Source organism: Pleurodeles waltl, chromosome 7, assembly GCF_031143425.1.
Source record: "Pleurodeles waltl isolate 20211129_DDA chromosome 7, aPleWal1.hap1.20221129, whole genome shotgun sequence".
In the NCBI taxonomy this organism is placed as follows: domain Eukaryota; kingdom Metazoa; phylum Chordata; class Amphibia; order Caudata; family Salamandridae; genus Pleurodeles; species Pleurodeles waltl.
In genome coordinates this window covers 407,585,945-407,608,619 of record NC_090446.1, presented here as the reverse complement: position 1 = coordinate 407,608,619, position 22,675 = coordinate 407,585,945, and the positions used below count along the sequence as shown (strand labels likewise).

General features: G+C 44.8%; 1 long non-coding RNA gene across 1 annotated transcript in view; it reads right to left on the bottom strand.

Annotated features, from left to right (window-relative positions):
- LOC138304121 (uncharacterized) overlaps positions 1-770 on the bottom strand; it is a 47,208-nt gene extending 46,438 nt beyond the window's left edge. Inside the window, exon 1 of the long non-coding RNA XR_011205501.1 lies at positions 596-770. This is a non-coding gene — a long non-coding RNA (uncharacterized lncRNA). The remainder of the gene's footprint in view (positions 1-595) is intronic.
- Between the last annotated feature and the right edge of the window lie 21,905 nt (positions 771-22,675).

The window sequence follows — 22,675 nt, the reverse complement described above, 5'->3', positions numbered from 1 at the left end:
TCTCCTCCTCATTCAATTCAATGTTTGACAAATTTATTAAGGACATACCAGCTTTTTGATTTATTTTTACTTCCATACTTTCTGCCAATGTGCTTTTGATTCTGTTGCAGGCTTTTCTGCATTACCAACTTCTCTTGTTCCTCCTTTGTCTTGACAAACTTTCTGCGCCCTGGGTCTTAACCACTGCACATGATCTGCCCTTAAAAAACCCAATTCAGTCACAATTGAAAGTTTATGAGGAACAAATGTACCACTAGATCCAACTCTACCCTCTTCTAGCGGTTTCAGGATCTGAACTCAGTTTCCCAACCAGTTTCCAGTACTCTGTTCTCTTGCATATTTCTATTGGCTTATGTTCATTTCTGCTCTCAGTTTCGTTTTGAAATCCTCACCCCTCATGTCCTTGGGGCTTTGATCTTTGCCACTGATACTTTCACTGATAGAGATGTTACTGAAAAGTTCATCAGCTGCTGCCTTGTGGTCGCGCAGCGCGTTGGAAGACATAGCTACAATTTCAATTCCTCCCTCTTACACTCAGAATTGTTGTGTCACAGTGGTGTCTACCTCCCAACCAGTCAGCCCATTTGTTACTCACCACAGCTCTCAGGATGCAAGATGCCGTTCCTCCGACTCATCTTGAGATCCCGCTCATTACTGGTGTTCCTTTCGAGCATGGGGGGCTGCATGGTTACTTCCCTCAAGTCTCTCCACACTTGCCAGGTGGCTGATACACCATGCACCTCTTCCCAGGAGGGGGGTCCATATTTATAACTTTCAACTCCTCCATCACCTCCTATACAGAATCCAGGCACAAACCCACGTGGTTTTAATGTCCAGTAGTTTATTTACTTTACCACGCAGATCTTTACCATGCATATGCATTTACCAAGCATGCCTTTACAATGAAATGTTAAGTATATATCAGGTAGGTTAAACCTATATATATATGTACATACATATTCACTGAAAAAAAACAAAGGTTACAGGGACATTATAGTTAGGTTCTGAATGTACTCCCACAAAACCGTAGAAATTCAGCAGTTCTAGTCAGTTATTTCAAGTAGCTATAACTTGCGCCCTAAGGTAACTATAACTTGTGCCTGTGCAATGCAGTTTTTTCTTCAATAATTTGACTGCAATTGTTTCATTTATATTTTCAATGATGTTATAGAAGTTCTCATGAGTGTTGTAATATCTGGGGTAATTAACAGTGCATGGCTAGGGCATGTGTTATAGTTACCTTAGGGCGCAGGTTATAGTTACTTGAAGTAACTGCAGAATGTCTATGGTTTTGTGCGAGACAGTTCAGAATCTAACTATAATGTCCCTGTAAATATGTTTTTTCAGTGAATATCTACGCTTTTTAATGTAATTTTAATAACTAAACGTTAATCCAACCACAGTAGCACACAATCTTCATCCAAGCCCATATAATCACCCAAACTCGCACCCGTGCTTCGGTTGTGTGCAGTGAGGGTTAGCCATGGGACCTGGCCTGTGACCAGGCCCTGCAGCCAACCCCCTATAAACACTCCCAACACTGCACTGTGTGCAGCCTGGTTGGGTCAAAGCAAAAAGCACACACTCGTCACAGTTGCTAAATGAAATAGTGCGCTCAAAAAAGGCAAGGATGCAAACACATCCATCAAGGATTACAAATATCTTTTCAAGGTGGAATTGCAAAGAAAACACACTTGCTTTGCCTTGGCCATGCACACAGTTAGGCTGATTAGTACTTTACAGAAGGGGAGCTTCAATGTGGGCACCTCTATTGTTTCTATCTGAAAGTGCTTACTGCGGAGGTTTAATTTCTGTAAAACGAGCATTGCACCAGAATGAATCCTGCCATACGTAGTTATCGAAGAAGAAGCCACAGTTCTACAGGCTAATTAGTGGGTGCTACCCCCTTGGGTAATTGTATAGTGCATCTCCTACGCTACAGCTGTGTAAAGGATGTTAATTAAATGTCTCCAGTGTGATTTTCCACAAGCAACTTCAGCAGATAATTTTCAAGGTGGAACTGCAAATATGCAATTCCACTTTGAAAATTATGATCTTCTTTTTTTGGAGACCGTGGGGTGGGTGTGGAGTGGGGAGAGCTCCAAGGCCCTCACGGTCCCAGCCAGCTCCGGACACCTGCAGGAGCCACCATTGGTCCCGCAAGCAGGGAGCTGCTTTAAATGGCAGCTCCCTTCTTGGGGGAACAATGTTTTTATCTGTTTCCCTGCAGGCATATTTGCGTGCAGGGAAACAGATGAAAACTCTGCTTTGTGCAAGCTGGAGCTGTTTGACAGCTCCTGTTTGCAGAAAATTGAATTATGTTTGCTTTTGTTTGGTGGTAGCTGTCAGCTCCACCAAGCAAAAACAAACAGCTACCTCCTGAGGATAGGCATCTGGGGAGGTAGCAGGAGTCGGCCCTCAGAGGTAGCGGTTCCCAGGGCCATGTATGGCTCCACAAGGGGGGCATCGCAGCCCCCGTCCATCATTAGAATTTAGCCCTGGGTAGGTGCTCGCAGCTGGGGCAGGGGGTCCATCATGGACCCCCTAGCTTTACTTAAAGACCTGGGGAGGTGGCAGTCCCCAGGGACCAGAAGGTCCACAGGACACCCCCACTAATTTCAAAGCATTTTGCACCGAGGAGGTGGTAGTCTCAGGGGCATGGGAGGTGGAGGCGGCAGCACCCCACGCTAATACACAAACCGAGCCCCAGGGAGGTGGCAGGACCCCCCCCCCCCCACTACTATTATAAATGTATCTTGCCCCAGAGAGGTGGTGTTTCCCAAGGCGTGTGGGGGAGCATGGCCCCTCCACATATCATTTTATCTGAGCCCTGGGGAGGTGGTGGGCCCCAGGGCTATTATAAGCCAGAGCGGCCCCCTAATTCTTTCAGCCCACAATGCCCCCCGGACCTGGCTCACCCAGATGCTAAACAAAAGAAAAGGGCAGGAAAACCTGTGTCAAAAAAAAAAAAAAAAAATCTCTGAAAAATCTGCAGATCCGAATGGATTTTTCCGATTTTGTTTTAAACAAAATGCTTTTTAGCCCTGGCAGGGTCCCTGGCAAAGCCCTGCACCAAGACTAGGGCCTCACAGTATCCCTACCCTGGCCCCTTTTCTTTTTTTATGCTTTTTGTGGGACTTGGCTGAAGCAGTGTCCCAAAATGGCTGCCACCACTTTCTTTTTGAAGTGTTGGCAGTCAATCAGATATCAACACTGGGACAGTTGGATCCATGGAGGATCTGTGTCCCTAGATATCTAGATTGTTTTAACCTTTAATATCTCAAGAACTACTGAATGGATTTATACCAAATCACAAAAAGCACACTCTGCACAAGACCCTATAGTAAAATGACTGGGAAAAAATAATTTTGGGACCCCCACCCTTTTTACTTGGCTCCCGCTTGACGGATAACTCCGATCTCGATCTGTGTCCCATGCAGTGCAGGTTTACCAAACTGAGCCGACACTGCCTGTCATACACCACAGTGAGCTGCACTGAGCCATCATCCACCCTGTCCAGAGTTCCCTGGTTGTGATGAACCAGTTTTGGGTCCCTCGAGACATGGGCATCTGATAACACCAAATTAATTAATTCTCAAATGTCCATCTCTCTCACGCAGAAGAGGAAAACCAGAGAGATCAAAAGAGGTCAATAATTGTGTTGAAATCACAGACTCTCGTCATGTTCCTATCATGTTCCTGTCCCGTTCCTTCAGTCAACTGCCATGTTACCCCTCCCCTGATCCACAAGTAGTATTTTAGTGAATTCCCCAAAATCCCACTCATACTTAATTTCCTCCGCCAAACATCAGGAACAGCAAGAGCCCTCAGGGGTATACAAATCATTGTAAAAGAAAATGGACATTATTCAATGGTCGATTATTTCTTACCGTACCAGAAACAAATAGACAATGTAAGGAATATAGAATATATATAGCAATCTAGTTGGTGCTGAGAAATAACAAAACAACAACAAAAATGAATAATAAAACATCTAATATAAACTCATGGACATTACCAATGTTTACTCATTATGCACACATTGTGTGACTATAGGGTGATGCTCCCGCTCCCACCCCTGGTTAGGAATTACTAACCAGACAACTGGGTAAAGACTCTTGACATTAACTGCAGATTTTGTGCATGTCTCCATGAAGTGCATCACGATTTGCAGTGTTTCACATTTCACTTATAAGTTCTTTGCACAAAAGCAAAAAAGTGTAGTATTGTACAGAATGTAAAACGGGCCACATTCCTTTGTGTGTGAGACCTGTTATACCTACCTTCTAACAATGAATGTCTTCTTTATAAAAATGGTTTCTATTTCACAGAGCAAACTCCTTTTGTCAAAATACCAAGAGGAAGGTACTTGCATGGTGAAATAATTAACACTTTGCTATTTTACTGAAACAACTATCAGACTAACCCTGACAGTGGCTCTGATATAGGGATCTTACAGCCCTGATGAAGGCCATCGATCCTTAGTGGTACAAGATGATTGGTCAAAACATGCAGACATCCATTTGTGAGATAGTAGGGTGATAAAGCCCAGCGAGCATCTATTAAGTCTTTTAACCCTGTCTGGGGGACCAATTAAAAGGATCAGCATTGTTTAGGTATCTCTATAGCAGCTTTAAACATATATCACTATATATAATTGACCCTGCCATACACTCTCTGAACCCCAAAAAATGATTTTGCTTCACCCCTGCTGGTAGCAACACCAGCAGTGTAGTAGCTGGCTGATGATGATGCATGCCACGAAGGTTTCGGTGAGGGCATTCTAATCACACAAAAAGAGAGGGTAGTTTTTCGGTTCCCTTTCATCAACCTTTAGGTACGTGATACTGAAAACCGGGAGGATTGTTGATGAATGGTTACCTCTTGACTCTTGTTTTAGTCCCAATCCTCCCTCCTCAGAACTCTGTGTGCTTGGTTTGCCAGATTCTTGCTCCTTTCTAGCTCGCTGTGCGGTGGTTCCTTTCTTTCCTGTTGATTCTTTGGTCTCTTCTTCCGGTCATCTCCTACTTCAGCCTTCTGTTTCTTTGCGTCTTCTTGTCTCGGTCACCCTGCCCCTTTCCTGTGTGGGTGAATCCTTTTACAGTTTTCATTTTTATCTATGTCCATTCCCCTTTCTGTTTGACAATGGTTCTTTTTATCTTGTTTGCTCCAGAGTGACCACTGTTGAACCTATGCTCAGTATATCAGGTAAGTGACTGCTGCCTCAGATGGCCCCTTTTAGGAAAGTACCATCTTTCTTGGCATGTTACCCCCAATTTCTACCTGTATGTCAGCATGTTTTGCCTGCTGGTCAAAACCACAGTGCTCATAGTTTGTGGCCTATTGTGTGGATTGTCAGTAGTGCTTAACTGTGTACCTGAAGTTCTCCTAACCAGAACTTCAGTGCTTATGGTCTCTATGCTTCCAAATTATTCACTATAGTTTAGTGACTTAATTTACCAATTCCAATTGGCACGCTGGATCCCCCCTTATAAGTCCCTAGTATATGGTACCTAGGTACCCAGGGCATTGGGGTTCCAGGAGATCCTTACGGGCTGCAGCATTTCTTTTGCCACCCATGAGGAGCTTAGACAAACCCTTTCACAGGACTGCCACTGCAGCCTGCGTGAAATAGTGCATACACTATTTCACAGCCATTTTCACTGCACTTAATTAACTTATAAGTCACCTATATGTCTAACCTTAATTTACTGAAGGCTAAGTGCAAAGTTACTAAGTGTGAGGGCACCCGTGCATTAGCAAAGGTGCCCCATGATGTCCAGGGCCAAATCCCCGGAATTCGTGAGTGCGGGGACACCATTACATGAGTGCACTACATATAGGTCAATACCTATATGTAGCTTCACAGTGGTAACTCCGAATATGGCCATGTAAGGTGTCTAAGATCATGGAATTGCCCCCCTATTCCAAATCTGGTATTAGGGGGGCAATCCCATGCATCCTGGGGGCTCCACCATGGATCCTCAGTACTGCCAAACCAGCTCTCTGAGGCTTGCACTGCAGCTACAGCTGCTGACACCTCACAGACAGGGTTCTGCAATCCCGGGGTCTGAGCAGCTCAGTCCCAGGAAGGCAGAACAAAGCATTTCCTTTGGGAGGAGGGTGTTACACCCTCTCCCTTTCAAATAGCTGTTACAGGCTTGGGAGGGGTAGCCTACCAGAGCTTCTTGAAATGCTTTGAAGGGCACAGATGGTGCCCTCCTTGCATAAGCCAGCCTACACCGGTTCAGGAACCCCCATTCCCTACTCTGGCGTGACAATGGACAAAGGAAAGGGGAGTGACCACTCCCCTGTCCATCACCATCCCAGGGGTGGTGCCCAGAGCTCCTCCGGTGTGTCCCTGGTGTCAGTCATCTTGTTTTCTAAGGTGTAGGGATGCTCTGGAGATCTCTGAGCGGCCAGTGCCAGCAGGTGATGTCAGAGACCCCTCCTGATAGGTGAATACCTGGTTAGATAGCCAATCCCCCTCTCAGGGCTATTTAGGGTCTCTTCTGTGTGTTCCTCTTCAGATTGAGCTTGCAAGTTTCCACCAGGAATCCTCTGCAGCTCCTGCTTCATCCTCTGACCGTCAGATCAACCACAGACTGCTCCAGAAACCATTGTAATTGCAAGAAAGTATCCAGAAAGGCTACTGTGACTTTGCAACCTCAGCTCCAGCCAGCAACTGCAACAGTTTCCAAGGTGTGGACGCTCTGGGGACTCCCTGCCTTCACCCTGCACCAGAAAGCCCAGGGAAATCTCAAGTGGAGTGACGGAGTTCCTTCCCTGCTCCAGCAGGCACCTTCTAAGAAGACGACCGGTTCTCTGGGACCCCTCTCCTGGCAACAACTATGCTCCCTGGAACACAGGTGGTGGACCAATTCGACGCAGACTGTCCTAAGGTCCAGCTGCCCAAATTTGGAGGAGGTAAGAGCTTGCCTTTCCCATTTGCGACAGTACCCCTGTGCACTGCATCATCTTCACCTCCTGAGGCCTCTGTGTACTATTTGCATGAGTCCTTCGTGCACAGACTTGACCGGTCCCCAGCACTCTTTCCTGCGACGCACAACTCGCTGAGTTGTTCTCCAGAGGCATGGGATCTTCTTTTGTAGTGCTGCAGCAACCGCAATTTGCACCTTATTTGTCCCCGTGTCGTGGGACCTCTGTGGGTGCTGCCTGGTCATCTGTGGGTTCCCTCCAGTGCTGGGAGCCCCCTCTGCCTCCTCATTCCGAGTTGAGGCCTGCAGGCCCCTCCTGGGTCCAGGCAGCACCATTTTGATGCAATCCGTGACACTGCTTGAAGCAAGGCTTGTTGGACGAATCCAGCGCTGCAACTCACCTGCATCCAACAACTCCACGTAGGACATCCTTTGCATCACGCAGGAACCCGCAGCCATCTTCTTTGGTGCTCTTCTGCAGACTCCTTCCAACCGGAGAATCCTCTTTTGCACCATCTTCTAGGTTGTCAGGAGCGCCTGTCCTTCCTGGAATCTTATGAGACTTTTGGACTTGGTCTCCTCTCTTTGCAGGTCTTCAGGTCCAGGAATCCACCATTTGTTGCTTGCAGTCTTGCTTGGTTCTTGCAATAACTCTAATCACAACTTGCAGTGTGTCCTGAGGAAACTTGCAGTAGTTTACTCCTACTTTCCTGCGCTCTAGGATGGCGTATTTTACTCACCTTTGTGGTTTTCTTAAACTCCCAGTGCCCCTCTACACACTACGCTTGACTAGGGGGAATTTGTGGTTCGCAATCCACTTTCTTAGTATATGGTTTGTGTTGCCCCTAGATCTATTCCTTCCTATTGCATTCTATGGTATTTTCTATTGTTTGCACTATCCTATGACTATTTACTTACCTGATTTTGGTAACACTGAGTATTGTCTTTTATTGTGTATAAGTCCTTTGTCAGTATAGTGGTATTGTAGGAGCTTTGCATGTCTCCTAGTTCAGCCTAAGCTGCTCTGCTACAGCTACCTCTATCAGCCTAGAACACTACTAAATTTCACTAATAAGGGATAACTGGACCTGGTATAAGTTGTAAGTACCGAAGGTACCCACTACAAGCCAGGCCAGCCTCCTACACCCTTTCACAGAAAAATGTATTCCAGACACAGCTGAACTAAAAGGTTGGCTAGAAAGTAGGCATATGAGAAAGCTCAACCTTGAGGAGCAGCTGTATTGTCAAGTAATTCAGAAATTCAAAAAGTACTAAATATGAGCAAGAAAGGGCCATCCCCTCAGAATTGTATGTCAACTTAGGCAAATCATAGTTCCAGTATGGAGGATGTTATTTCACAAAATCCTGGCAGGACTGAGTCAATTACCAGCATCATGGCTTGAAACAACAATTAGCTTCATCATAAAACCCAACAAACTACCTAACAGATGTGAATCATTCCGGCCAATCTCTCTCTTAAAGTCTTCACTGCTCTTATGGCAAGTACATTAACCCAGCATATACACAGGTTAGTGCAACAAGATCAGAAGGGGTTTATGCCAGGAAGGTACCTTTGTGAGTTAAAGCATGCATCAGTAGAAGCTGTAGACTTGGCAACTTCTTATTCAACACCTCTGGCTCTGATAACTCTATATGTAGCAACAGCATTTGACCTAGACGATTATCTTTACTTGGGAGAAGAGCTAAATCATCTTGGCTTAGGTAGGAACTTTTATAAGGTTGTAGAATTGATTTAAAGCTCAAGTGCTAAGATCCTAGTCAATGATAATCTGACTGAGTAAGTGAGGATAATGAGAGGGACAAGGCAGAGGTGCCCTCTTTTATCTAACTTATATATAGAATCAATCGCACAAAGTCTTAGACAGATTAACTATTTGATCCCATTTGCCTGTAACGGCTTTGTAAAGCAAACAGCTTTACATGAAGATGACCTTGTTTTCTATATGTCAGAAGTTAGGAATTCTCTTCTAATTACATGGTTGAAAATGGCCCTTTTTGCAGGGTTATCCCCAAACTTTTTGCCTCTGACCTCTGCTTGACTGTGTACTGCACTTCGTTTTTGCTGGTTTGAGAACACCGGGCACTTTACCACTGCTGACTAGTGCACGTTCTCCTTGTGTAAAGCGTATTGGTGATTGGTTTCTCCTGGACTGGCATATTTGATTTACCAGTAAGTCTCTAGTACAGTACACAGTGTCTACCCAGGGCCTGTAAATCAAATGCTACTAGTGGGCCTGCAGCCTGATTTTGCCACCCACATGAGTAGTTCTGTACATATGGCTCAGGCCTGACATTGCAGTGTCTGTGTGCGTAGTTTTAAACTGCCATTTTGACCTGGGAAGTGCAGCCACTTGCCAGGCCCAAACCTTCCTTTTTAGTTCAAGCATAGTAGTGCACAAGCACTCCATTTCTGATGTCTTGGTATCTATGTGGGTTTTCAAACACGCCCACCTCACACCCATAATTTTCACTTGCTCGTGGGCTTGTCTTTCAAAAATCCTTTATATCATTGGTAAATGCTTTTTCGTTTGTCCCTCCTTGGGGCGGTTTTGTTACCCTCTTGGGGACTGACCTGTTACATGGATAATTGCATGTTTGCTGATATGTTTTACTGCAAGTGAACTTCTGTTCCCTTTTGTGTGTCTCCTTCGCACTCAGAGCGGCTGTGGTGCTTTGAAATCACTTGCTTATGTCAACTGTTTTACTTTTCATTCATCATTTTCTGTCTTCTTCACGCTCACACTCATGATGGCAGTGGCGCTTTGAATCAGCTCGCTTATATGAGCTGTTTTACTTTTCATTCATCCTTCTGTGTGTCTCCTTTGTGCTCTTGGCAGCCGTGGCGCTTTGAATCGACTCGCTTGTGTCAACTGTTTTACTTTTCATTGATACTTTTGTGTGTTTCCTTCGCGATCACGCTCATGGCGGCGTGGCGCTTTGAATTGGCTCGCTTATGTCAACTGTTTTACATTTCATTCATCCTTTTGTGTCTCCTTCGCGCCCACGCTAATGGCGGCCGTGGCACTTTGAATCCGCTCGCTTATGTCAACTATTTTACTTTTCATTTTGACTTTTCTGTGTCTCCTTCGTGCTCACGGCGGCCATGGCGCTTTGAATCAGCCCACTTATGTCAACTGTTTTAGTTTTCATTTATCCTTTTGTGTGCCTTCTTCATGATCACCTTCATGGTGGCCTTGGCGTTTTGAATCAGCCCACTTATGTCAACTGTTTTACTTTTCATTTATCCTTTTGTGTGCCTTCTTCACGATCACGCTCATGGAGGCCATGGCTCTTTGAATCGGCTCGCTTATGCCAACTCTTTTGCTTTTTTTTTTGTACACAGCAAATAAATTAAATACCATGAGTGAAACATGAACTGCTGCCCTTAATACATGTGTATTTCAGCAAAGAAGCATTGTTTCCCTATCAAGGAACGCTTACAGCCCACTATCGAAAACTGTCCTTTTAGACTGATGTTACCTCCTGAAAATAAGGATACTTTTTTGATGAAGCATTGAATTGCCATTGTGGAACTGGCACGGTTTTTACTTCATCTGAATAATAAAAGAGGCAGTTCGCAAATACAACAAAAATAGCAGATTCACACTTTCTAGCTTTCAAACAGGTATTCAAAATGTTAAAAGCTTTGGATGGTCTTGATGGTTCTGTGGCAGATGGAGGTCAGTCTTCCTTGGAATTATTTGAGAGGCAGTTGGGTTTGAGTATAAAGTTAAATTCTAGGGAACCAGGAATCTAGATTCCAACCCCCAGCTTCTCCACATTATCAACATTTTTGATCTTGGGTTAACCTTTTTTTCCTTCTGTGGCTGATTTTGCTTGTGTGCAAACATTTTGAAAGTGTTTGCATGGAGTTCAGTTTGTGGTGTGCAGTATTTGTCTATTCATTCACAGTGATCTTTCTGATTTCTGCACAAAATGATGTGCCCTGTAAGTATCAAGTGGCAATATGCAACAGGAAAGGTTATAAGTTTTGATCTGCGCTGAAAGTATATGTATCGCCAGGACACCCTTCGAGGTATTGTTTCGCTCTTTGGAAAATGTATAATATCACATATGCGCTCCGTTTTGTAACTTTGGTGCAGTTCAAGCAAATTCCCTTTTTGGACAACCATGTTGACACAAAGAGTCAAAAATGCCCTTTGCAGCTGTGCAAATGAGTATCAGTGCAGGTTGATTCTTTTATTCTTGGTGCTCGCAAAAATGTTCATACTGGCTCCATACAGCAGTAGGCCTTGGCGCCATAGTTGGGTAATGTCAACCAATTTTGGTTTCAAAGCAGTCATCCAGCCTGCAGCCCATCAGGAAAACGTCTGTGGCAGAATGTCCAGTCTGGCCATGTTTATCCAATGCTACTTCACTGTGGCCTTGCCCCCACTTCATCTCATTCCCTACTGGGACCTGCTATGTTGGTCCCACCCCTGCTCCCAACTTCTCAACTCTGGTTTCTGCCTAGTGGGTGGAGAAAACAGTTTTGTTTCGAGAGTCCTTGAGTAAGTACATAGTTTATTGGGCCGAGCGCGCAAGTGCTTTGACCTGTTGTAAGTACTGTGGGCTTTTAACCACGCCCATATCATGCTCATCACTTTCATACGTTCCTGGGTTTGCCTTTCAAAAATAACTTAATGTCATTGGTAAATGCTTTACGTTTGTCCTGACTTGAGGCTGTTTTTGTCACAGCTTGCAGACTGCTCCTGTTACAAGGACTATTCCACGATGACCGATATACTTCAGTGTGGGCCAACCATTTTTTCTTTTGTCTCTCTCCTTCGTGCTGCATGGCAGCCAAGGCGCTCACAGCGTGAACAGGCACAACCGCATGAACTCGATTGGCGGTATGGGAGTGAAGGTCACATTGTTCACAGTTACCTAGTCAGGGTAATTTCTTGTGGCTCTTTCCTTAAAAACACTTTAAATTGGTAAAAGATTTAGGTAAAACAGAAATCCTCCAAGCAAAAGCGAGCTTCCCGGCACAGCGGGAGAGCCGATACGGCAATATTCACTGCATTCAGAAAACTTGCCCCATAATACTTTGTAGGGCATTACTCTTACAAAACATTTTTCCTCATAACTCACTGTGGAGGTCCTAGGAAAATGGTACCACCGCCAAAACGTTCAGTATGACACTTTTCATCTAGGTTTTCTCTGGGGTCCTCACACTAGGTTAGTGGAAACCCCAAAATAATAATCCCTCCCACTATTCAGTGTCTTTTTAAGCGCTCTTATGACTGGAACCTTTGTTTTACACTGTTTGTAATATTATTGATATAGGCCTGCTACTCCTGAAAATGAGTAATGCACTACACTCTCTAGGTGCTAAATATATGGTTACACTGCATTACTTACTTCCATTTTCTTTTTGTGCTGTTCTGCTTTCTAGGGGCTAACAATATAGATACATGACCATGTTTCTTACAAATGCTATTTTCACTGTGGTGTTCTCTAGGGGCTGTTCTAAGCATTACAGTCCTATCAACATACTAAAATATTTGTGGCACAGAAACTTGCCCCACAATACTTTGCGGGCATTACTTTAACAGAACATTTTTACTCATGACTCAGTCTGTGGTGGTCCTAGGACAATGGGACTACTTTCAAAACACTGACCACAGTGTGCTCCTTCTGTCTACATCATCTTTGGGTCCCCACACTATGTTAGTGGGGACTCCAAAATAATAACCCCTGCCACCATTCATTATCTTTTTCAGCTCTTTCATGGCTTGATCATGAACTTTTCTTTTACAGCTGGGAGAAGTTATGTTTCATGGGCCTTGTTGGGGCTATTCTGAGCATTGCAGTCAACATACTATAATATTTGCAGCACAAAACTCGTCCCATAATGCTTTGCAGGGCATTACTGTTACAAAACATAACTCAACCTGTTGTGGTCCTAGGACAATGGGACCACCTTCAAAACGCTCTGTCTACATCATCTCTGGGTCCCCACAGTAGGTTAGTGGGGACCCCAAAATAATAACCCCTCCTGCCATTCAGTGTCTTTTAAGCTTTCTCATGGCTAGAACGTTTGTTTTACAACTGGGAGAATTGCTGTTTTAAATGCCTTGCTTGTGATATCATTGCTGTAGGCCTGCTAGCCCTACAAACACCCTCTAGGGGCTAAGTATATGGTTACACTGCATTACTTTCTCCTGTTTCTTTCATGGGGTTATGCCCTTTAGGGGCTAACAATATGGTTACATGACCATGTTTCTTACAAATGATATTTTAATGGCGCTCTCTAGGGGCTGTTTTGAGCATTACAGTCTAATGCCAAATGTTTATTTCTGAGAAAGGTTTTTTATAATGGTATATGTTTTAATCATCTCTCCTTAATACAATTATGACCATGATTCCGGTCAACTTAACATCTTTATTATACTAGAACTGTTTCAACACTCTTGATATGTTTGGGTGACCCTTCTAGTTTATTTCTCCTCTGTAGCTGTCGTCTGTCCTTTTTGGGGGAATTGTGTTAGCCAGCCAGCAACTCTGATGGTGGGGTAGTGTAAGTGATATTCTATTGCAATTAGCATGGCAGATTTAATTAGGATGCTAAATGGCCACATTTACATTTTTTGCTGCAGATAAAGGAAGACGGTGAATGGAAGTGCTTTATTTATATGCAGAGCCACTGGAATTATATAGCAGGAGAAGAAAAAATTATGAGGCAGGGTTGACCAATTTATATGGCTTGAAAAGTCCAGTTAATAATGTACATTGCAATAGCTCTAACTCAAGCAAATGTGAGACCTATTGCATTGCAAATGCTTGTTGCTACTTGTAAGTCACCTCTAAAGTAGGCCCAAGGCAGCCCCACGGGCAGGGTGCAGTGTATTTAAAAGAAGGTAGGACATGTACTGTTGTGGTTTACATGTACTGGTGTGGTTTACATGTCCTGATAGTGAAGAACTGCTAAATTCGGTTTTCAGTATTGTTTCCCATTGGGAGCAGATAGAGATTTGGAGTTTGGGGTCTCTGAACTCACAATTCAAAAATACATATTTTGGTGAAGTTGGTTTTTAACTTAACTGTGAGTTTGAAAGTGCCACTTTTAGAAAGAGGCCATTTTCATGTTTACCCATTCTGTGCCTCTGCCTGCCTGGTTAATACACATCTGGGTCGGGATGTCTGTGCATTCACTCTGGACAGCCACACAAAGGCAGTGGAGGTGTGCCCTGCATATTCTGATGGGTCTTCCTGAGTTAGAGTGGTGGAAGGAGCTGACACTTGCACCTGAATAAAGCCAAGCCTGTTCTCACACGAAACAGTCTTCAACCCCCTGAAGTGTGCACTACCAAGACTGTTCTTTTGAAGTTTCCCTACTTCAAAGACAGAAATGGGTATAAATACTGGACCTTTGACACCATATAGTTAGCATCCTTCTATACCGAAGAAATTAGCGACTGCCATTCTGTCTGTTGCTTTGTTGTGCTGGCCTGCTGCTTGCTGCTTCTGTCCCTGGGCCCTTGGAAATGCAAGCTGGTGACCTGAAGTAGAAAATCTATGCATCAATGCGCAATGCTGGAAAAATCAACGCAGAACCTGTCCTGCAGCTGGAGAATCAATGCAGCATCTGTCTTGCAACTGCAGAATCGACGCAGCACCTGTTCCACCATGGTCCCATCAACACATTGGTTCTGGATTTTCCACGCATCGTCACTGGGCGCCAATTTTTCATTGACCCCACACCACAGTAAGGAACCAACGCATCACTTTGCTCTTCCAGTGCATCATCACCCCGTGGCCCACATTGTCTTTGTTTTTGATGCATCCCAGGTACTTTGTGCTAAAGAAATACATCCATTGATTCCTATGGATTAAGACCTATTCAAACTTTTAAAAAGAGATATTTTGACCTGTGAATGTTTGGTTTTTTTGTCGTTTACATGTTGTTTTACTTAGCGCCTATTTTTCTAAACTGGTGTGGAGTCCTTTTATAGTGTTTTCACTGTGTTACTCTGTGTCAGTGTAAAAATACCTTACATATTACCTCTGAGATAAGCCGGATTGCTTGAGCCAAGATAACAAGGGGGTGGGCAGGGGGTATATTAGTTGTGTGACTCCCCTACCCTGACTAGAGGGAGGGTCCCTACTTGGACAGGGTGCAAACCACTGCCAACTCCAGATCCCATTTTTAACATACATACTACAAGAAGTTGAATATTTGTGTTGCCTCTCAGGGTACAATGCCAATGAGAATAAGACGGAAGTAATGGCTTAGGACTGGGAGAGTGGTGAAAAGAAAGAAGCCACTAAACAATTAGGTATTCAAGTAATGGTGAAAAATTAGAAAAACGATCAGAGATTAATTTAAATTGGGTCATTAAGGATAGAAAAGGAATAAAGAATGAGTCGAAGAACCTACCTTTGACAACATTTGCTTGCAGTAATTTGGTTAAGATGATGATCATTATAAAGTTTCTTTTTGACAGTATCCCCCTAATTTCTGACGAAAAAAGCACTAAAGAAGTTTCAAGGAAAGCTTAGCAGTTTTATATGGAGTGCCAGGAGAGATAAAGTCTTGGGGAAAACGTTAGGAAGGAAGTTGCTAACGGGCAGGTTAGAGCCATCAGATTTACAGTTACACTGCTGGTCTATTCAGTTAAGAAACTGCAGAATGTTGACCGCAGAGCCAGACTTAAGTCCTATTGGAAGTTTATTGGTTTGACTGTGGACCCAGCAGGGCAAGATTTCTCTTTACGTTTGGGTTCTCTTTTTTTTTTTTTTTTTTTTTTTTTTTAAAGAGTGAGCTTGAAGATTCTAGATGCAGCAGCTAGACTAAGGTACGAAATCAGATTCAAATAATCCTATGTTACAGCATGCCTGCCCCAATCTGGGACTCCCCAGGGACCCCAGAATGTCTGAATGATAGGATATGTAGTCTTATTAGACAAGGTTAAGAGGCTTATTTGTGAAGGGAAACCAGTCATGCGTGAGCAATGGAGTGAAAGAATGGTGTGACCTTTCTCTAAACTCAAGTACATACAAATTACTGTATGGATTTACAGCCAAGACTGGCTTGAGATTGGATTATACCAGACAGAAAAGAATTTACAGGATAACCAACTGCAGAAAAACATGCTTTCATCTGGTCACAGCTGCGGATAAGAAGGCAAGCCACTATATGGAATTTAGGAGAAGGTACTGCCGCATGCAGAGATGGAAATCCTTGAAATTATTATATGATGTTGTTAAATCTGCTGCTTGAAGACGAAGTCACTTCTTCACTGTACACAGATTCTACTGGACTCCTTCGAAAATGGAAAAATGTAAGATTAATACATTAAGAATGTGTAAATGCAACACATGCGGCTCAAAGAAAGATAACAATGGCTGCATGTTCTTTGGTTGTCCTCTTCTGGCAATATGTGGGTAGGCTTTTGACTGTGAGGTTCAGGTAAGCTCCATCTAGGTACTGTATAGCATTAAATTAAATGAACTGAAGAGATTCCTTTCAATATTGATCAGAGGAGATAATTATTTTACTTAATGGTGTTGGCGAGAAAGTAGATACGCAAACGATGGAGAAGAGATGACCTACCAGCAGTGTCATCAATTAGATATGGGTGTACTTTGGATTTGGTGAACAGCAGCTCCAGGTGGGAAACATTTTGGGTGCTTTTTGAAAACTGGTAAAATAGGAAAGGGGCAGTGTGAATCGGTTCGATAATTACGCAAGGTCAAGAACCTATGTACTGAACTAATGGATCATCTAAATGGCTGTGATCTGGAATCAAAACTTCTGCGCCAATTATTTGTAACCAATATGAGAATGGCAAATACATCTGTGGTGATGTGAGGACAAAACAAATGACACACAAGCGGAACATTATGTGAGTGGGCTTGCAGGCTCATCACTCTTAATGGGAACAAGTAAAAAGGGCTTTCCAGATACGATAGATTGACAAATGGTCTATTTCAGGCCTTAGCCTCAGAGCACAACACCAGATTCACTTTCCATCAGGTTGCTCAGAGGAGGGGTGCAGCTCTATTCACCATGCAAGGATATTCCAGTCTCAACAAGGAGGTTCTGAAGCCAGCAACTGTTTGGGTTGTGTGTCATTGGGAAGGGAATGGTGCTTACTCTAAAAATCTGAACTGTTCAGCATGCTTTTGCCTTCACTCCATTGAAGCAAAGGGTTATTGGCCTGTGAGAATGGGTCCCAGGCTTGCAGAGCTGGGCTGGTAATTGCAAACAACTTTATAGTCTAACATTGGCCATAGACGTCAACATTAACAGAAAATATAGCACTTTTTGCTAAAGTGCTACAATAGCTTTTGGAGTCAAATCTCTGGCTTGGAAGGAGCTACCAAAAGTTGGTTGTTGCTATCATTATTTTATCAATGGTATTTCCTCTTATGTGTATTAAGGTACTTTCCTTGTTAGTAAATAAAGCACTGACAGGGCATTGAGTTATCAAGTGGTAATACTGTGTCATACTGAATTATGGATGCTAAACCAACACCACCTCCTTCAGTAAACATTGGACTGCTCTGCTTTCCTACCCTAATGCGGGAAACTTGGCTACCCTGAAGTCTTGAAGGGGGATGCCATGCAGATTATACATTATTGAGCCAAAATGCGCAGACACTGGCAGAGGGACTCCAAGTCCCAGGTGAAGTGGAGGCAGGGGGCGGAGCCAACCTCGACGAGCACTATTAAGCACTGAAAGCATCACACCGCCCGGGACGCGCAGACACTGGCAGAGGGACTCCATGTCCCAGGTGAAGTGGAGGCAGGGGGCGGAGCAAACCTCGACGAGCGCTATTAAGCGCTGAAAGCATCACCGCCACGCAGGATGTGCAGACACTGGCAGAGGGATTCCAAGTCCCAGGTGAAGTGGAGGCAGGGGGCGGAGAAGTGTGGCACAATGGTTAGAGCGGCAGACCCTGATGCAGAGATCTGGCCCAGGACTAGGGTTCAATTCCCACCTCAGGGGTCTTGAGCTCAATTCCCTTGGACCAGATAATTCTCGCCTCAGTGCCTAATCTAATTAATAGGTCCAACTCTGTAACTCTGGGCAATAGCTTGCTTAATCTCCACAACGGCCCTCACAGCGCTTGGATGCCTGGCTTCACCCTGGGGCTGTCCAGGAGTGGGTGCCTCACAGGCAAAAGCCAGGAGGGGTTCCATAGCAGTATGCGTACAGCACCTTGAGACCCTAACAGGTGAGTAGTGCGCTATACAAGTGCGAAGTTTACAGCCAACCTTGACGAGCGATATTAAGCGCTGAAAGCATCAATGGATGAGCACTATTGAGCGCTGAAAGCATCACTGCTGCGCGGGACGCACCCAGGCAAAGCCTGGGTGAAGGGCAGGCCTGTCCTTCACCTGTCATCAACCAACTGAGGTCGGGCCAGGCCACCCCTCTAAATTCCTGCACAGAGTGTGAGAATATTGTTTTGGTATTTAAAGGCAATTGTGCCACACTCTAGTGCCTTTTGGCTCTCTCCCTAGTTTGAATCTTTCATCCAAACTTCTACTTGTGACTGTAGTTGACCTGTAGCTGACTTGCTGTCCCTCAAAAAGTTATTCCCTGTATATTGTGAGGATGGGCAGGAGAAGGGGCCTACAATCTGGGGTCCAAAGGGGTGGAGGACAGGGAAGCTCAAATACAACCCTGGACTCCTTTCTCGCCAGAGCCGTTGGGACTAAGGAGATCGAAATGGCAGACAGGAGGGTATCTTTGGAAATGGGTGACTGGCACCAAGCTTCTATAGCAAGCGAGGCCTTGGGGGTTTTGGAAGATGCGGTCCCTCCACCTGCAGAAACGAGGGCTTATGGTGGGTCTGAGCCCCCGAGGAAAAGTATGAGGCTCTTGATGGTACTCCCCCGGTTTGCCCCCTGCACAGCTGTAGCCCCCCTCTGAAAAAGAAAAAGGCATTGAAGGATTCAATCAAAACCGTCCCTGTCTGCAAATTCTGTGGACCTGATGGATAGCACAGACTTCAGCCAGCCCCTGGGTTGTGGTGGGAATAACTTACTGATGAAGTTCAAGGAGATGATTGAGGCCAGTTTGGCCCCGGTTTTGGCAAAACTGTTGGCACTTGAAAAAGCAGTCTACCGGCTGCACGGGCAGGTGTGGCTCAGCCCAGTCACAGATGAGGGTGGCCCCTCGACCCTAGTGGTCAAAACCAGCTGTGCGAAAGGGCGCTCTTACATGAAGGCGCTCCCAGGGCATTGGAGAGAGCCACACAGCAGCCTGCTAACTTTGCAAACCCAGGGGCTCAAGGTTTTTGTGTGGAGACTGTTCTGGCTGCACTAGCCGACTTATCGATAGGTGCTGGGGGGGAAAATAGGCAAGGAGCGGGTTGGCAATCTGACAGTGGGCCTGTGGAGAATGGGCGAGAGCCTCAACACAGTGGCAGATCACAAGCCCTGCTTTCGATGAAGAACAGTTCCCCACTTGCTCGTTTAGAGCTCCCTCCGGCTTGTGCCCCCACGTGGTGGTGTGGACACTTTCCTGCTCAGGCCCAAGGTTCCAGTGAATCTACCGACCAGCTAAAAAATAAGACTGGCCACTGGCTGAGTTAAAACTGGGATTTTGCTTGTAAGGACCTTAGGAATATCTTATTTGTTAAAAGACTTGATTGGGCTGGGCCCCAAGAAAAAGTGGGAAACAGGGACTGTATTATTATAAATTGTAGATATCCCGGCCTGGCGAAATGGGTACTCTCTATACAAAGTATGGTTTCTCAGAGAGAGGGAAAGATTGGCATGGTCCCTTTGGGCTACTTTTATAATCATACTCAGCAGTGTTTTGAGTCTCCACCTGGGAATCACAGGTATCCCTATCAAGCCCAGAGTGTTGCAAAGCGAACTAGTTGGAGTAATGTTATTATTAGCATTCCTGACTTGGAGGGGGTGGAATGACATTACGCAAGGAGACACACAGAGAGCTGGGCTGTACCTCCCAATGCTGCTATGATTAAGGAGGTCCAGGGTGGGAAAGCCACAAAGTGCAGTCTCATTTCATGGACTGTTGCAGGGTATGACACAAAGTTATCAGACCAGGAATGGACTAGGTGTTTGGCTCAGTATGATTTTAATTTGCTTCAAGAAATTTGGTCTGATGGGCGATGGTACCATAGATTTGCAGTCCCAGCCACTCTGTCCCACAGAGGCCGCCCCAAAGGTTGTTTGATCACCCTAATTTGATTCTCTAAAACAGCGAGAGTGTATCAAATTAAATGTAACCACCAGGGTATACTGATTGGGTATTTTTTCAAAATAAATGTAATGTCCTCTTGGTAAATTTCTATAATGCCGTTTGGGACCTGGGGTGCTAAATTAGGGTCTTTTTCTCAGTCCTACAGACACTGAAGTGCAGAATGGAGGGTGGGGATGGAATTCTGTGCTATTGTGTCAGGAGATTTTAATGCCAAAATAGGATGGCATACCACAGTGGTAAATCCTTTTGAGTTTGATTGCGAGGTTTGTTCAGCTGAGGGTGCCCAGGATTCCAGGGGCAGGGACTTGATTAAGGGTCTATGGAATATGGGTCTTTTGAATATTTGTGATATTGAAGTGGTGGGTACCAATCAGTTCCCAACCTTTGTAGGCAGAGGGGCTGGTACAACAATTGATTATATTTTTGTGCCCCCACCCTGAAAAGATTTGGTTATAGGTGGAGAGGTAGTGGAGAAGCACCTCAGTGATCATAACCCCCTCACGGTCCTCTTTAATTTTCCAGAGGCTCTATATAAACCAGGATGGGATGGGTCAGTTTAGGTGAGGATAAAAGACCAGGGCAGAAGATTTGGTTGGAGACAGGTTGATATCCAACAAACAGTAGTAAGGGTGGTGGGTGACAATCTAAGTTTGATTACAGGTACACTGCTGGCAGAGACTCCCAGTCCAGGGGAAGTTATGGATGCGATGTTCAGAGTGAATGAAGCCTTCAAAGATTGCTTGATTTTAGCTGCTCAGTCCCTCCGCGAGTATAAGGGTGGATGGTTTAGTAAGTCCTGCTATGAGGCTAAAAAAACTCTGAGGAAGGCCTTAAATGAGCACCATAGAAATAAGGACTATGTTAAAGAAGTGAGGGCTCAGTATAAAAGTGTCCCGAGGGCAAGAAAGCTGAAGCTCAAGGAGCTAGCCTGGGAGACATTGGAACGAGCAGTAGCGCACAAGAATCCTCGCCTGTTTTTGAAGGTTGTAAACAGGGGTATCCTTGAATCAGAAACTTCTGAGGGCCTGGGCTGTAACAGTCCCTCTGAGGTTTGGGTGAATCATTTTTGTTGAATCTTTCAGGGAAGTCCTCTAGGAAACAATTGGGATATACAGATTGTTGATTTCCCCAATATAGCTATTAGGTTCACACTCCACGAGGTAAGGGAGGAGCTTCATGATAGTGCTTGCAACAAAGCTCCGGGCCCGGACTCAATCCCTATGGATCTTTATAAATCTAGCCCCCAGTTATGGGCGCCCATTCTGTTAAATGTCCTTAATGCAGCAGTGCGTGTGGGAATCCCTGCTACCTGGAGATCGGCTTGTATTATTCCAGTGTTTAAAAAGGGGGATCGAAATTATCCCAAGTCATATCGCCCTACTTCCGTCCTTGATTCTTCGGCCAAAATTTTGGGCCGGATTATTTTAAGATGTATTGAGGCTTGGTTGGCTGAAAATGAAATTTTGAGCCGGGTACAGTATGGCTTTAGGGAAGGGTTTGGTACACAGGAACAGTGTCTAAATTTGTTGATAATGATTGGGAAATGTACACAAGCCAGGAAAGGTACCCTATATCTTGCATTCATGGATCTTAGCTGTGCCTTTGATAAGGTCAATTGGATGAAGCTGTGGGAAAAGTTAATCCGGTTGGGTATGGATCCCCAAATTGTGGAGTTGCTTCAGTACCTCCACTTAGGAACTAATGCAACTGTGAGGGTTGGGACAAATGGGGGACGCTTTTGAGCTTTATAGGGGTGTGCGCCAGGGTTGTGTCCTGGCTCCTACCCTCTTTCTTTTGTATACTAACAGACTGTTTGATCTTTTAGTGGAACGATGTAAGGATGCTCCCAAAATTAATGGTAATAGTGTCCTGGTATGTATCGTTTTTTTTTTAATCTGTTTATTAAACATTGTGCATAAACATCAGTACAATACACTATTAAGGATTTTACAGTCCGTTTACATACATTTATAATCTAGTACGGTGCTATTGCATTGTGTTGTGCCGGAATACAACTTAAAACTGTGTAACTGGTGGCTAGGGTCACGTCTGAGTACCAGCATGCGCGTGTTAATTTCGAGAGTAAGTATGGGCTACACCAGTCGCAGGGGTAGGGGGGAAGGAGGGGGGCACATCAACTATGTGTGTAAGTAAGCTGTGGAGCCGTTGACGGGGTTGGGGGGGCGAAGGGACGTCCAGCGTCCAAGGCATAGTGAGTGAGACAAGATACCGGTTGCATGGGGTCGCTGACAAGGGATAGGCACCTTTAAGCACTTCGTTGCTGCACTGTGATAGGATATGGAGGTGTCAGGTCTAAATAATTGAGGGGCAGTGGGGGGGTGGTGCAAGATATAAAGATTGAACAGGGAGGTAATTCCAGGGTGCTGAGTAACTCAGGGAGGGTATGTGTCATCCCTGGCTTCTATGCTCACCACACAAATGTCCCAGATTTCGGCAACGCCCTGTATCAGGCCCTTATGTTGTAGTTGGTGTAGTGTCTGCGGTGTCCTGGTATGGATCTATGCG